Below are 12,549 nucleotides of genomic sequence, written 5' to 3'. Positions count from 1 at the left end.
CGTAAGAAGAACATAGGCTGAGGTACAGTAGGCTGCTCTGAACACCTGCCTGCTATACAGCTAAAAATAAGCCTGGAATGATAAGGTGGCAGCGTGATTATGACTGCGACTCTCTCCACGACTCTCCAGATGGCGTTAAGGTGGGGATCCTGATTTCGCAGCTGGGAGTGTGGTCAGCGCTACAGACTGGAGGACATAAATCTGACCTCCAGGAAACACGGCACCTGGAGAACAAGCCAGACCTGCGTTTTAGCACTCAGGATATGCTGGGGATTGGAGGGAAGTGACGTCGTCAGACATGTAGTGGCTGTGCTGTGTTTTCTTTCAATGTCAGAACAGCCCCGCCTCTCCTGCCATGCCCACTTGTCTGAACTGCTAATCTTAGCCGAAACAGGTGGTCAGAGAAGAGGATGTTGAACTTGCGCCGACATCGCTGTGGTCTCTACGGCAAATAGGTATATAGGTAAGCTCTTCCAGATTACATGGACACTTTGGTGCTCTTAACCAGTGAGTCATTGATCATCAGTGACCCAGAACATTACTGACCACCAGTCACCGCCTAGCAGCCTGGCCTTTGGATGCTTAAAAGTCACCAAAAGTTGTTCTTTATTACATGTTTCACTTTTTGCATTTAATTCCCCATTTTGTATTCTGATTTTTTAATTTAAAAATGTGATCCGTATAACATGTAATGACAACCAGTAGATAAGATAAGATAAGATAAGATAAGATAAGATAAGATAAGATAAAATAAGATAAGATAAGACTTTATTGATCCCACACTGGGGAAATTTACTTCTTGCAACAGCCAGTAAATAAAAACCAATAGAAAAGAAACAGATAAAAAAACATGCAATAAATAATAAAATTAGAATATACCCTCTGGTATATTCAAGCACATAATACCATTATTGTCATCATGGTACAGGGTATATAATTTATGGGAAAAGCTTTAATAGTATAAAGCGAAGTATTCACTGATGCTAGCATTACAGTGAATTGGAAAGGAGCAGTATTACTGGAGATTACTGGAGTTCCTGAAGTTTGGCAGCCTTTGCAGTCAAGAGCTGTAAGGATTGTGGTCCACATGAGTATGTTCTGCTAATACAGATACTAACATGACTTTACTTTGCCTAAATGGCTTTGCATGAAAAATAAATAAAAACCAATAGAAAAGAAACAGATAAAAAAACATGCAATAAATAATAAAATTAGTGCACACAGTTACACATATTGCACAGACCCAAAATACACATACATACATATACACATACATACATATACACATACATACAGATTGCACTGAGTGATGTAAATATAGTTGTACGCAATATACAGAATAGTGACATTTATATATCAGTTATTGATGCTTATAGAGTGTAGAAAATGGGGAAATATGGAGAATGGGTAAAAGAAAGTCATGTTCCGTGATAAATGACAAATTTCATGCAATCGCTGTCTTCATGTCTCTGGCAGGGAAGGTGTGTAGGGTCTCTGTCGTAGTGATTTGATGTAGAGCATGACCACCATATCCCTGGCAGCTGAGAGAATCGATGAAAGGAGGATTACGAATGATCTATCAGACAAGGGCAGAACTGGGCAGAGCTGAATGGTGCTGTCTATGAACACAGCCATCCCGCTAGCAGAAACATCAATCTCTGCCAGCAGTATTGAGGGCTCGCTGCCATTAGAACACTACCGAGTGGAAATGATACTCGGAACTTACCTCTGCAGTATTTAAGTTCTCCATTTGCACTGTCTATATCTGGGTCACCATTTAGGACAGTAGGACAAACCAGTAACACACAGGAGGATAAATCAGTAACAGATAGCGGGACAATCCAACAACACCCAGTGGGACAAACCAGTAATAGCCAGCAGGACAAACCAGTAACAACCAGCGGGACAAAGCAGTAGCAGCCAGCAGAATAACCAGTAACACAGAAAGGGACAAACCAGTAACACTCAGTGGGGAAAGCCAGCAACACACGAGGGCAGATCAGTAATAGATAGTAAGATAAACCAGTGAGCCAGTGAGACAAACCAGTAACAGACAGCAGGACAGTTCAGTAACAGACAGAGAGACAAACCAGTAACAACCAATGGGACAGACCAGTACCAGCTAGCGGGACAAACCAGTAACACAGGGTGGGACAAATCAGTAACAGACAGCGGGACAAACCAATAGCAGTTAGTGAGACAAATCAGCAGACAATACCATGTTACATATCAGCACAGATATAAGAATGATTAAATGGTTATAGAAAGGTCAGCCATATTCAGCTCAGCCGTATGCTGAATCACTGATATAGGAGGCAGGTTGTTCGTCTTTTGAGTGTTTTTTGATGGAAAGGCGACCATCAATGCTGATCCATGACCAGCAAGATGAAATAAGGGAATTCCTGCAGTCATAAAACGATATGAGTAATTTGAGTTTAGACCAACTACAGTGTAATTATTAATTCCGGCTCCCAGGGTCCATGAAAAAGCAAAGAGCTCCTGAACATCACATCGCTGATTTGCTCCTGCAGACGGAGATGCTACACAGCTACCTTGTGGAAGACACATGGAGGATCTCCGCGAAGGAACGTCAGCTTTGGGGGCAGCTCACCTGCATAGTGTAGGAATAGCATCATAATGCTGATCTCATGGAAAGCATGGAGACCTGCCAGCACACGGTCATGCATTATTAAAGCTACACAGGCTTCCAGGCCGACGCCGTTCTGATCCGGGCTGACCCCCAGAGCAGAAGGGGATGAGGAAACGGCACCGTCAGCAGATCGGCCGGTAAGTGCCAAGGGGGGAGGGGCTTTGCTGAGCGGTGGTCTCGCACAGCTTGGCGTCGCTCTTGGCAGTCCCAGTGCTGACGGCGTGCATCCCCTGTTCTATAATTTACAAGACTCATCCAAGAGTAGCAGTGCTTCTCGGGTAGGGGGCTGGAAATAAGGCTGATCCAGTTTAGCCCTGCATTCAGTGAAAATTCTGCCCCCTGTTGGCACCAGAGACTCACTTTGGTCTGATTTTATTCAAAGCTACTATTAGTTTCTGTAACTAAAATACTTGGTCTTTTATCCTGCTTTGAATAAGCAGCTGAAAGATGGAGAGTTTGGGGACTCAAAGGTACAACAGCATTTCCCGCTCGGGTCCGTCACCCCGTGACTTGTAGGTCACTATTTTGGTTTCTTCTTCAGCAGTTATTTCTGACCTGACTATTTTTGGAAGGGCCAAGCTCATGCGAGTGCTGGAGCTGGATCGAAAATCACTAAAGGTGCATAGCCAGAGCTACATCCAGCAGGGTATTATGAGCACTCAATTTTGGCTAAAGACAGTCTTGCTATGAAATGTAGATCCCATGACCTCGGTTAATGGACAATGCGGAGTCTGTACTGTAGGTATCAGTTTCCACTTGCCCTCCCCCTTTCCCTTGCTATTCTGGGCAGCATGCACCTTTATCTCCCCCATCCTAACTTCTCCTGCATCTGTCAACATCTGGGTTCCTCAAGTGTAGCATTTGCAGTGAAGAGCAGCATCTGATTCCTCTCCTAAATTCTGTCCCCGCCCATCATCCCAATAAGCCACACCCCCATCCCAACAAGCCACAAGCCCACATCTGCCTGTCCTGCCTAACAGACCTCCCTGTGTTTCTGTCTTTGTGTTTCCCTCATGGTATTTCCTAAGCGTTACCTTCCTCCGAGCAGAGCTTGTGACGTTTTCTATCTTCCCAGTCCAGCCCCGTGCGGCTGGTTCCCTGAATGGACGTTACCACCAGTTCTGACTTCTGCTGGCAGGTGGGCCAACATTTAAATGATTAAACCCAATTGCATGTTGACAGACAGTTGTTTTTTTTTTAGGGGGAACTGGGTTTTGTAAATCAGAGATTGAACGAAAATGTCACTCAAGAAGCTGGTGTTTAAGAGAATGCAAATCTGTAAATCAGAAATATGACAGTACAGCTAAAAGATACATGAAGTGATTTACCTGCAAACTGACAAACACCTGCGATCTGCTATGGGATGCACACTTTGAGTGTGAGATGCAAACAGAGGCACTTTAAACTTGAGTACTGAAGTATTGATCTCCAGGTGTCCATTGCTTACTGTGATACAAGCAGGGCAGGTGTGTAAAATAGTTCATCTGCCATAACATTTATCCAATAGAGGGCTGTGGTGACCTTGGAGGATCTCCCATGATGCACTGGGCACTCCAGCCGGGCTTCCCGGCCCATTGAAAGACGTACACGTGCACACCTTGAGCAAAACAGAGACCCCAATTCACATAAACCACTCATTCCTGGGCTTTGGGAGGAAACTTAAGTACCAGAAAGCAACCCAGATGAAAATAGAGAGATGATGCAAGTTAAACACCCACTGAGTCATGGGTAGGAATTGAACCCACAACCATGTGTGCTGTAGTACTGCCCACTGAGTCACGGTGGCACCCATTCCCGATGCCATGAAAGTCGACGCTGGATTGCCATTTGTTTTCAGGCTGAAGGGGGCAGTTCAGATGGCTCTGCCATCGAGATCACGCTCACCTTTAATCAGAGCTCAGAACATTCCAGGCAGGTTTCTGCAGAAAGGCCAAGGCGCCTCAATTAGGTGAGGGACACACACGACCCCGACTGACAAAAAAGGGGCTTGCATCTTTGCATCAGACATGTCATCTTAGCCCTCGGAGTCTGCCACAGGAGGACTTGCTTAACGGCGGATGTTCACCTTTCTGTTTTGGTGGGGCGGGACAGCTACTGAATAAATGCATGTGCTCTGGATTAGCTGAGGGACACCTCAGCCTTGCAATGAAAGCCAGTCATTAGATGGGAAACGTGGTGCTGGGGGCGGATACTGGAGCTGTAGCCACAGTGTGAAATACGGAGGGAAAAATTCCCGAGCATTAAATGCAGTTCTTGCTTGGCTACCCGTTTAGCTTTTCTGAACAATGCACTTTAATTCCTGCACCGTTTTCCTACCATCTTCTTGAATAACGATTCTATTTTTGGTAAAGTGTCTCGGGTCGTTCTCATCTGGTTTTATCAGCTTTTTACAAAGAGCTTTTCGTTGGAGTCAAATTAACCATCATCCAATCGACTGCCATCCTGCCTGCCTCAGTCGGCAGCCATGCTGTGCCCTGGGCTGTTATGCTCCTGACTGAAATGCGCCTGTAGTATCAAGAGGGGAATTTGAAAAGGGGTCGCAGGCTGTATCATGTAGCGGAGGCCAGTAGCTACTGCCCGGGCGTGAGTTAGGACTGGTAACGTGATGGGGGGGGGCGGGGGGGAGGTAGCGAGGGAGACCGCGGGAACAGGAGCCAGATCAATGGGCATGATTTCGGGTCGGGCTTCCGGGAGCAAAGCCTGGACGCAGCGTGTCTCGGACCCCCGCCCCCACCGCTCAGCTCGAGGACTGGCCGCCTCGGCCGCCCCTCCTGGCCTCCGGATCACAGCCGTTGACGCTGGGGAGCCGCAAAGGAGCAGGGAGCCGCAGGCAGGCTGGTCCAGCACCGGGTTGGGGTCCATTGTGACAGATTGGCTTTATTGGGCATGTAGACAAAAAGGGAGCTTTGAGTTTCTTAAAGGGACAGGCAGAAATAATGTGGATCTGTGCTCCTTTATCGGACGTTGTTGCCATGGTGCCCGTCGAATTTGCTGTGGCCCTTTGACAGTTGCACTGTGGTCTTCCACAGACTCCCATGCACTCGCCATACACTGCATTACATTGCTCTGAAAACCACAGTGTAGAGGAGGCATTAAATAAGGCCGATCGGACAGCACTGATCGTTCATTTCAAAGCAGCAAACTAACGAGTAAATATGGGCGCCAGTGAAAAGGACGATTCAACACAATTTCAAATTACGCAAAATTTATGGTGCCAGCGACGATTGGCTGGTTTTCAATTTCATTTTCTTGCCAGTCAAAAAAACATTTCCTGTGCTGTTGGCCAAGGTATCTATTAATTTCCGCGGTTTGTTAATTTCCTCAAATAATTCCCCATCGCCCATAAAGCCGATGGCTACTGGCCCTTTTAGCGTGAAATGAGTGTCGGGCCTTCGCTTAGCCGGGTGCGATGCAGCACTTTGAACTTGAGAAAAAGAGGCACATAAACGCAGGCTATTTATACTTAACGCGGAGCTGCAGTTCCCTCTGAGGGCCATGTGCTTTCAAATGGGAGGCATATTAGATCATCTCCAGGCTTGAGAATTGCATCCATGGTAACCCAGAGCAGGTAAAAAGCCAAAGGACTGTGAGCTGTATTTAGGGAGAGTGAGAATACTCATGGGAATGCCGATGAGCAATGGTAAGAAAACAGGTTTTGTATACAGTGATAGTTGACAAAGTATTTAGTGAATGAGGCGTAGGGGACTATGGGGTCTTACCCTCCATCCCAGGCACCGCCAAAGGCCTTGATAATGCTATCACTTTATACACTTTATACAATTGCCCATCAAAGCTGTAGGATTAATATGGCCTTGTTCGTATATCTGCTGTTACTGGACAGCAGATACTCGCCGTGTTGTCCTAAGAACATAAGAACATAAGAAATTTACAAACGAGAGGAGGCCATTCGGCCCATCAAGCTCGTTTGGGGAGAACTTAGCTAATAGCTCAGAGTTGTTAAAATCTTATCTAGCTCTGATTTAAAGGAACCCATGGTTTTAGCTTCCACTACACTAGCAGGAAGACTATTCCATACTCTGACTACACGCTGTGTAAAGAAGTGCTTCCTCAAATTTGTTTTAAAATGTTCTCCCGCTAATTTCCACTTATGGCCACGAGTTCTAGTATGTAGACTAATATTGAAATAGTCATTTGGCTGAACAGCATCCAGACCCGTTAGAATCTTATAGACCTGAATCATATCTCCCCTTAGTCTCCTTTGCTCAAGGCTGAACAGATTCAGTTCCGTTAACCTCTCCTCGTAAGACATTCCTCAAAGACCAGGAATCATTCTCGTAGCTCTTCGTTGCACCTTTTCTAAGGCAGCAATGTCCTTCTTGAGGTATGGTGACCAAACCTGCACACAGTATTCTAGGTGGGGTCTTACCAAGGAATTATATAAGTGTAACATCACCTCCCTTGACTTAAACTCCACACATCTAGAGATATAACCCAACATTCTGTTCGCCTTTTTTATTGCTTCCCCACATTGGCGAGAGTGGGACATGGAAGCATCAACATACATACCGAGATCTTTCTCGTAATCAGCTACCTTTATTTCAGTGGAACCCATAAAATATCTGTACTGTATATTTCTGCTCCCTGCATGGATTACCTTACATTTATCTGTGTTAAATTTCATCTGCCAGGTATCAGCCCATTCGCTAATTAAATCCAGATCCCGTTGAAGCCTCTCTGCTGCTAGATTAGTATCTGCTACCCCGCCCACCTTAGTGTCGTCTGCAAATTTAACCAGTTTACTGTATGTATTCGTGTCAATATCATTAATGTAAATTAGGAACAATAGTGGTCCTAAAATTGAACCCTGCGGTACCCCACTATAAACGGAGGCCCACTGTGACATAGTGCCTCTAATAACTACTCGCTGCTTCCTATCAGTTAGCCAGTTTTTGATCCAAGCTGCCACAGTTCCTAAAATTCCTGCAGCTTTAAGCTTTAACAAGAGCCGTTTGTGGGGGACAACATCAAAGGCTTTCTGGAAATCTAAGTAAATCACATCATAGGCCTTTTTGTGATCAATTTCACTTGTAGCTTCCTCAAAGAACTCAAGCAGATTCGTTAAGCAGGATCTACCTCTCCTAAATCCATGTTGGCTATCCTTTATAATGTTATTTGCATCTAGGTAATCTTCCTACAGGTTTGCTGTAGCTTGCAGCAGTATGACGGGCCTTTACCCCACGTGTGTCACCCACGTGATCCGAATCCGAGTTCTGGAGAAACAGAAGCCTGATTTGCTGGTGTTTCCGATGCTTCCAGAATCTGAATTCACAATTGCACATGACAGGGATGCAGCGTCAGCGTTTACCACCACTCAAACTAAGCATTTGCGTGGGGCCCCTGAGGTTTGGGGCCCCTATTGGCTTCAAACAGTCACTACACTAAATAAAAAATAAATACTTTGCTTATTTAGGCGATACTAAAGCAGCATGTTCTGCTAAGCTACAATCCTCTGACTCGGTAGCTATTTCGTTTCTGAAACTAAATTCTAAGGAGGTACAGGGTAACCCAAAGTGACTTTTGAGCCCGAAAAACAACAAAACCCTCCCTGCAGGGATGATAAATGTTCTTATTGATTTTGTTGTAGGCCTCATTGTGGGCATATCATACTGTTTTCTGAACTGACTTACATAGTCATACTTGTTTATGAGGTATTATATTGCCTGAGGCAAGTTATGCTAAATACTTTATTCAGAGGGACATCATAATACTACATCAGCATTTCCCAACCCAGTCCTCAAGGACCCACAGACAGCCCATGTTTTTGCTCCCTCTCAGTCTGGCAGAGAGCTGGGCGGGAGCAAAAACTGGTCGTCCCAAGGACTGGATTGGGAAACACTGCCCTAGATGATCTCCAGAATGATCTGTGGAGAACCCCTTTCAATCAACTTCCATCTATAGGTTCAATTTTCCACAGCTTCTCCTGAAAAATTAGGTTTTTGCATGAGTAATGGTTAAATGGTAAGATGGTCAGCAATTTCTGAATGAAGATTAAAGAGAACTCAATTAAATCCCAGGCAAGCAGCCAGACAAATGCAAGTATTTGATGAAGGACAACTTTAAAATGATTTGACTTAACAGAAACTCAACTGTGGTAAAGGCTCCATTAAACAGTGCCAAAGCAGCAGTGTGACGACATGTAACTCTCCTGGGCACGTCATTCTTGTGGGCAGTGTCTCTAGGGCCTTGGGGAACATATTAGTTTATCTAAAAAAAGGATGAGCTTCATCCCTGAAGAGACGATGGACAATGGGTCCTCTATCCCGCTGTTCGGAGTGGAAGCATACAACCACAAGGTCGATGCAAGCCAACAACCGCCACCAGCTCAATCCCTGTGACACCTTGAGCTGCCCCATACGCAGGAGAAGATCTGAAGAACATGCAGTGTCATGTTAAAGGTGTGGCCTCGTGCCGAGTTACGCTCATCAAAGCTGGTTTTAAAGAATACTTCATCGACGGCACAATTCTGTTGCAGTGATGAATGTTTAAAAGCCATTCATAGAGCCACTGATCCATCCATCCATCCTCCAGTTAGCATGGACCACAAAGTAGGGATTCACCCTGGATGGAATGTTCATTCAGCTTCTTCCCTCAGGGAGGCGCCACAGGTCACAGTCCACTAAGACTAAACGTTTCACAATTTTTTCCCCCATAACCATCAGGGCTCTAAATTCCTCCCTTTAGGCACCTCCTCACACACTACTGACATGTATACTATTCACCATTCATCTAATGCATGATGTTGTATGTAACTGTATTGTATTGAACTGTGTTTGTATATTGTAATGTATCATTGAATTGTTATAATTGTATATTGCTGATGTGGAGTGTCTGCTGTGGACAATTAAGATATTGTGCTGCAGAGTCTAATATAGTGTTTTGAAAATACATTCCACCGACCTTGGTCATGTGGGCAATCAATCAATCAATCAATCTGTGTCTGTCTGTCTATTACGCTTCATCTTTCTTCACTTTCATGCTCCATTTTGATGCTCTTTACAGCATCAAATCTGCATAGCAATGAATTCCTAAAATAGGTCAAAATGGAAGCTGACCTACACCCCTGCTCCCCAAACCCAGAGCGAGTGCTTGGCTTCGCTTCTTTGGTGCAAAAGGCCATGATTCTGTCCTGCGTTTTTTAAAGCTGCCGTTTCCCACGCCCGCTTCGGTCGTCAATCCGAGATGTGCACCCCATCCTTCCATTACGTCAGCATGACAGGAAGTGGACTGAGCAGTCCGGCACGAGTCTTGGGGCAATTCGATTTCCATCATCAGCAACAGCTGGCCTCATTTAGGGAACAAAGGGCAAATTACCACCATATGTAGCTGCTAAGATGTTGCTCAGTAGCAGAAGGATGTGAGATGGGGGAGGGGCCAGGTCAGGGGAGTGGGCCATCCACACACCTGTAATAAATTACTAAATGAGGATTTAAAACAGGCCATTATTTCTAGCATGAGTGAGACAGACTGGAAGCTGCCTTTCTCTGTCCTTGGTTTTGGTCTAAACGGTGCTCCTGGATGTTTGTTCTTTTTGCCCAACCTGTAGTATCCAAAAGCTGGCATTAGATTCACATCCATCTTCCAGTCCCTGTACCATTAGGTCTTTGCAGCATCTCCAGAAGATCTTTGCTATTTTTCACAGGAAAACCGAGTTTTGATATCCATGGGCCCCTGGTACTGGTTGTGGGCTGGCTAGGGGCCATGTATCACTCATTTATACTGGAAAGAAAAAGATACAGTCAAGTTATTGTGTTAATGCCAATGCCCCCACTGGCAGGCTGTCGGGGAGGGGGGGGGGGGGTCAAACTCTGTCAAAGGACTGGCAGGAGGCTGGAACTGGGCAGGCTGGCCAGGGCTCTGTGTGCTACAGTACTGGGGCTGCAGGAAGTGACATCACAGCATGTCTGTTACACAAGGCCTGTCTGAACATCTTCAAAAGGAGGAACTGCTCTCTCTCTATTTTTCTTTTCAATTTGACTGTGGCTTTATTTCTGTCCACCATGGGGGAGGGGGGGGGGTAGTCAGAGCACAGCTGATTGGGCAGTAGGTGGTGTAGTAATTAAGGAACAGCATTGGGGAACAGGACCAAAACCTTGCCAGGTAAAATCCTGAAAGTTTCAGAGAAGTTCCCTGTTGTATAACAGACACTTAACCTAGATTGCTTTGTGAATAGTAAATGAAAGCTATGCAGGTTGGCCTTGGATAGAAACATCTATTCAATATAAACTTTTAATAAATGTCACATAGGGGGGTGTAGGAACCAGGGGGGACGTGGGGGACGTGTCCCCCCCAATATTTAATTTGGCTTCATTCACCCCCCCCCCCCCCCCAGTAAACATACGTTTGTATTTGAATTATTAACTTGTGTCCCCCCACAGTATGAAACTCTCTCCTGTGTCACTGGGCACACACACTGAGAAATGTTACATTTCTGACGTAAACAGAAAACAATGCAGGGTACTTTGGGGCGGGGTGGCATCATATAGCTTGAGAGAACGATATGTGCATTCTTGTTCATGCTAGCATGTTAGCATAGGCACACACTGACAATGGGGCTTGTTGCCCCCTCCCCAAATTTCCAATGCTGTCCGTAGTCATCAACCTCTGTCCTGAAATTCCGCCTTCGTGTCTCTAGTAGAGGACCCCTCTGCCATACCTACTGTACCAAGCCGCACATGTAGTTGTGAACAGAACCTGGGAAATCTAAAGCAAAATCTAAAATGAAGCAGAGCTGTCCAAAAGCTTCTTGTTCAGTCACAGTGATTGTGAGTCACAGACTATCCTGGGACACAGAAGACCCAGAGCACGGGATAATCCCCCTGGGGACACCAGTCTGTCCCGAATCTCCTTCACGGCAGCAGTATTAATATTATGAATATGATCATGAACATGAGCTAAAGGGTATGAATAACAAATAGCACAAGAGATATTAAATATGAATGAACAGAGGGCCTGTCTATGGAATTGGGAATAATATGGGATAAGATGGGGGCTTAGGGTAGGGTAGTTTTTTTGAAAAGGGTGTACAGCACGGGTCCTAAAAGCATGAGTATCTTAACACGGCATCACAGGACCCCCTTGGCACCTTCTGGTTGCAGGATGTGCAGGATAATGGCTGGGTTGCAGCCCAGATGCTCCCTCCCAGTAGGGAGCAAAAATGTGAACTGTGTCAGGGAGCTGGGAGGAAGCAAAAATGTGGACTGTGTCAGGGAGCAAAAACGTGGACTGTCTGGCAGGGAGTTGGGAGGGAAATATCAGGTTGTGAAACACTGGGTTACAGAATGGACGCAAGGTCTAGCAGCAGGAAGATGGCCTGTGATGTCATTATCTGACGGACATCATCAGTCTGTACATCCCAGGATGATTTCATACCAACTTTCATCACCCTTCCAGAGTTCTCCCCTTCTATGACATCACCCCCCACAGGTGGGCATGCTCAACATGTTTTGAAACTGCTGAATGACTTCCCGTATTCCCACACCAAGAAGGGGCTTGTACGTTTTACACGGGTGACACCTGGCTCCTAAGCAGCGAACATGTCAAACTCGCAATCCGGTGGCCCCAGCTCTCAGACAAGGTTGCCGCGGTCTCTGGCGGTCTCCGCAAGACGCCCACATGGAACAGGAGAGGGAGCAAGGCGGTCGCCCACGCGGCCGGCTGCTCGCTGACGCAGGGTTGGAACACTCTGTTCATTCAGGGTGATGTGGGGGGGGGGGGGGGATGAAATCGCGATGTGGGCAACCTGCACAGAGGCACCGCTACAACTGGAAATACTCAAGCTCATAAAGATTTCATAAACTTAGCTCTGGTCTCCCCTGAGCTCATACTCAGCTCAGGATGTCGACTCCAGGGAAGGACTTGTGTTTTGTCATATGGGGGTT

The sequence above is a fragment of the Paramormyrops kingsleyae genome, chromosome 7 (genome assembly GCF_048594095.1).
Source record: "Paramormyrops kingsleyae isolate MSU_618 chromosome 7, PKINGS_0.4, whole genome shotgun sequence".
Taxonomy (NCBI): domain Eukaryota; kingdom Metazoa; phylum Chordata; class Actinopteri; order Osteoglossiformes; family Mormyridae; genus Paramormyrops; species Paramormyrops kingsleyae.
Note: the sequence above shows the minus strand (reverse complement) of the source record.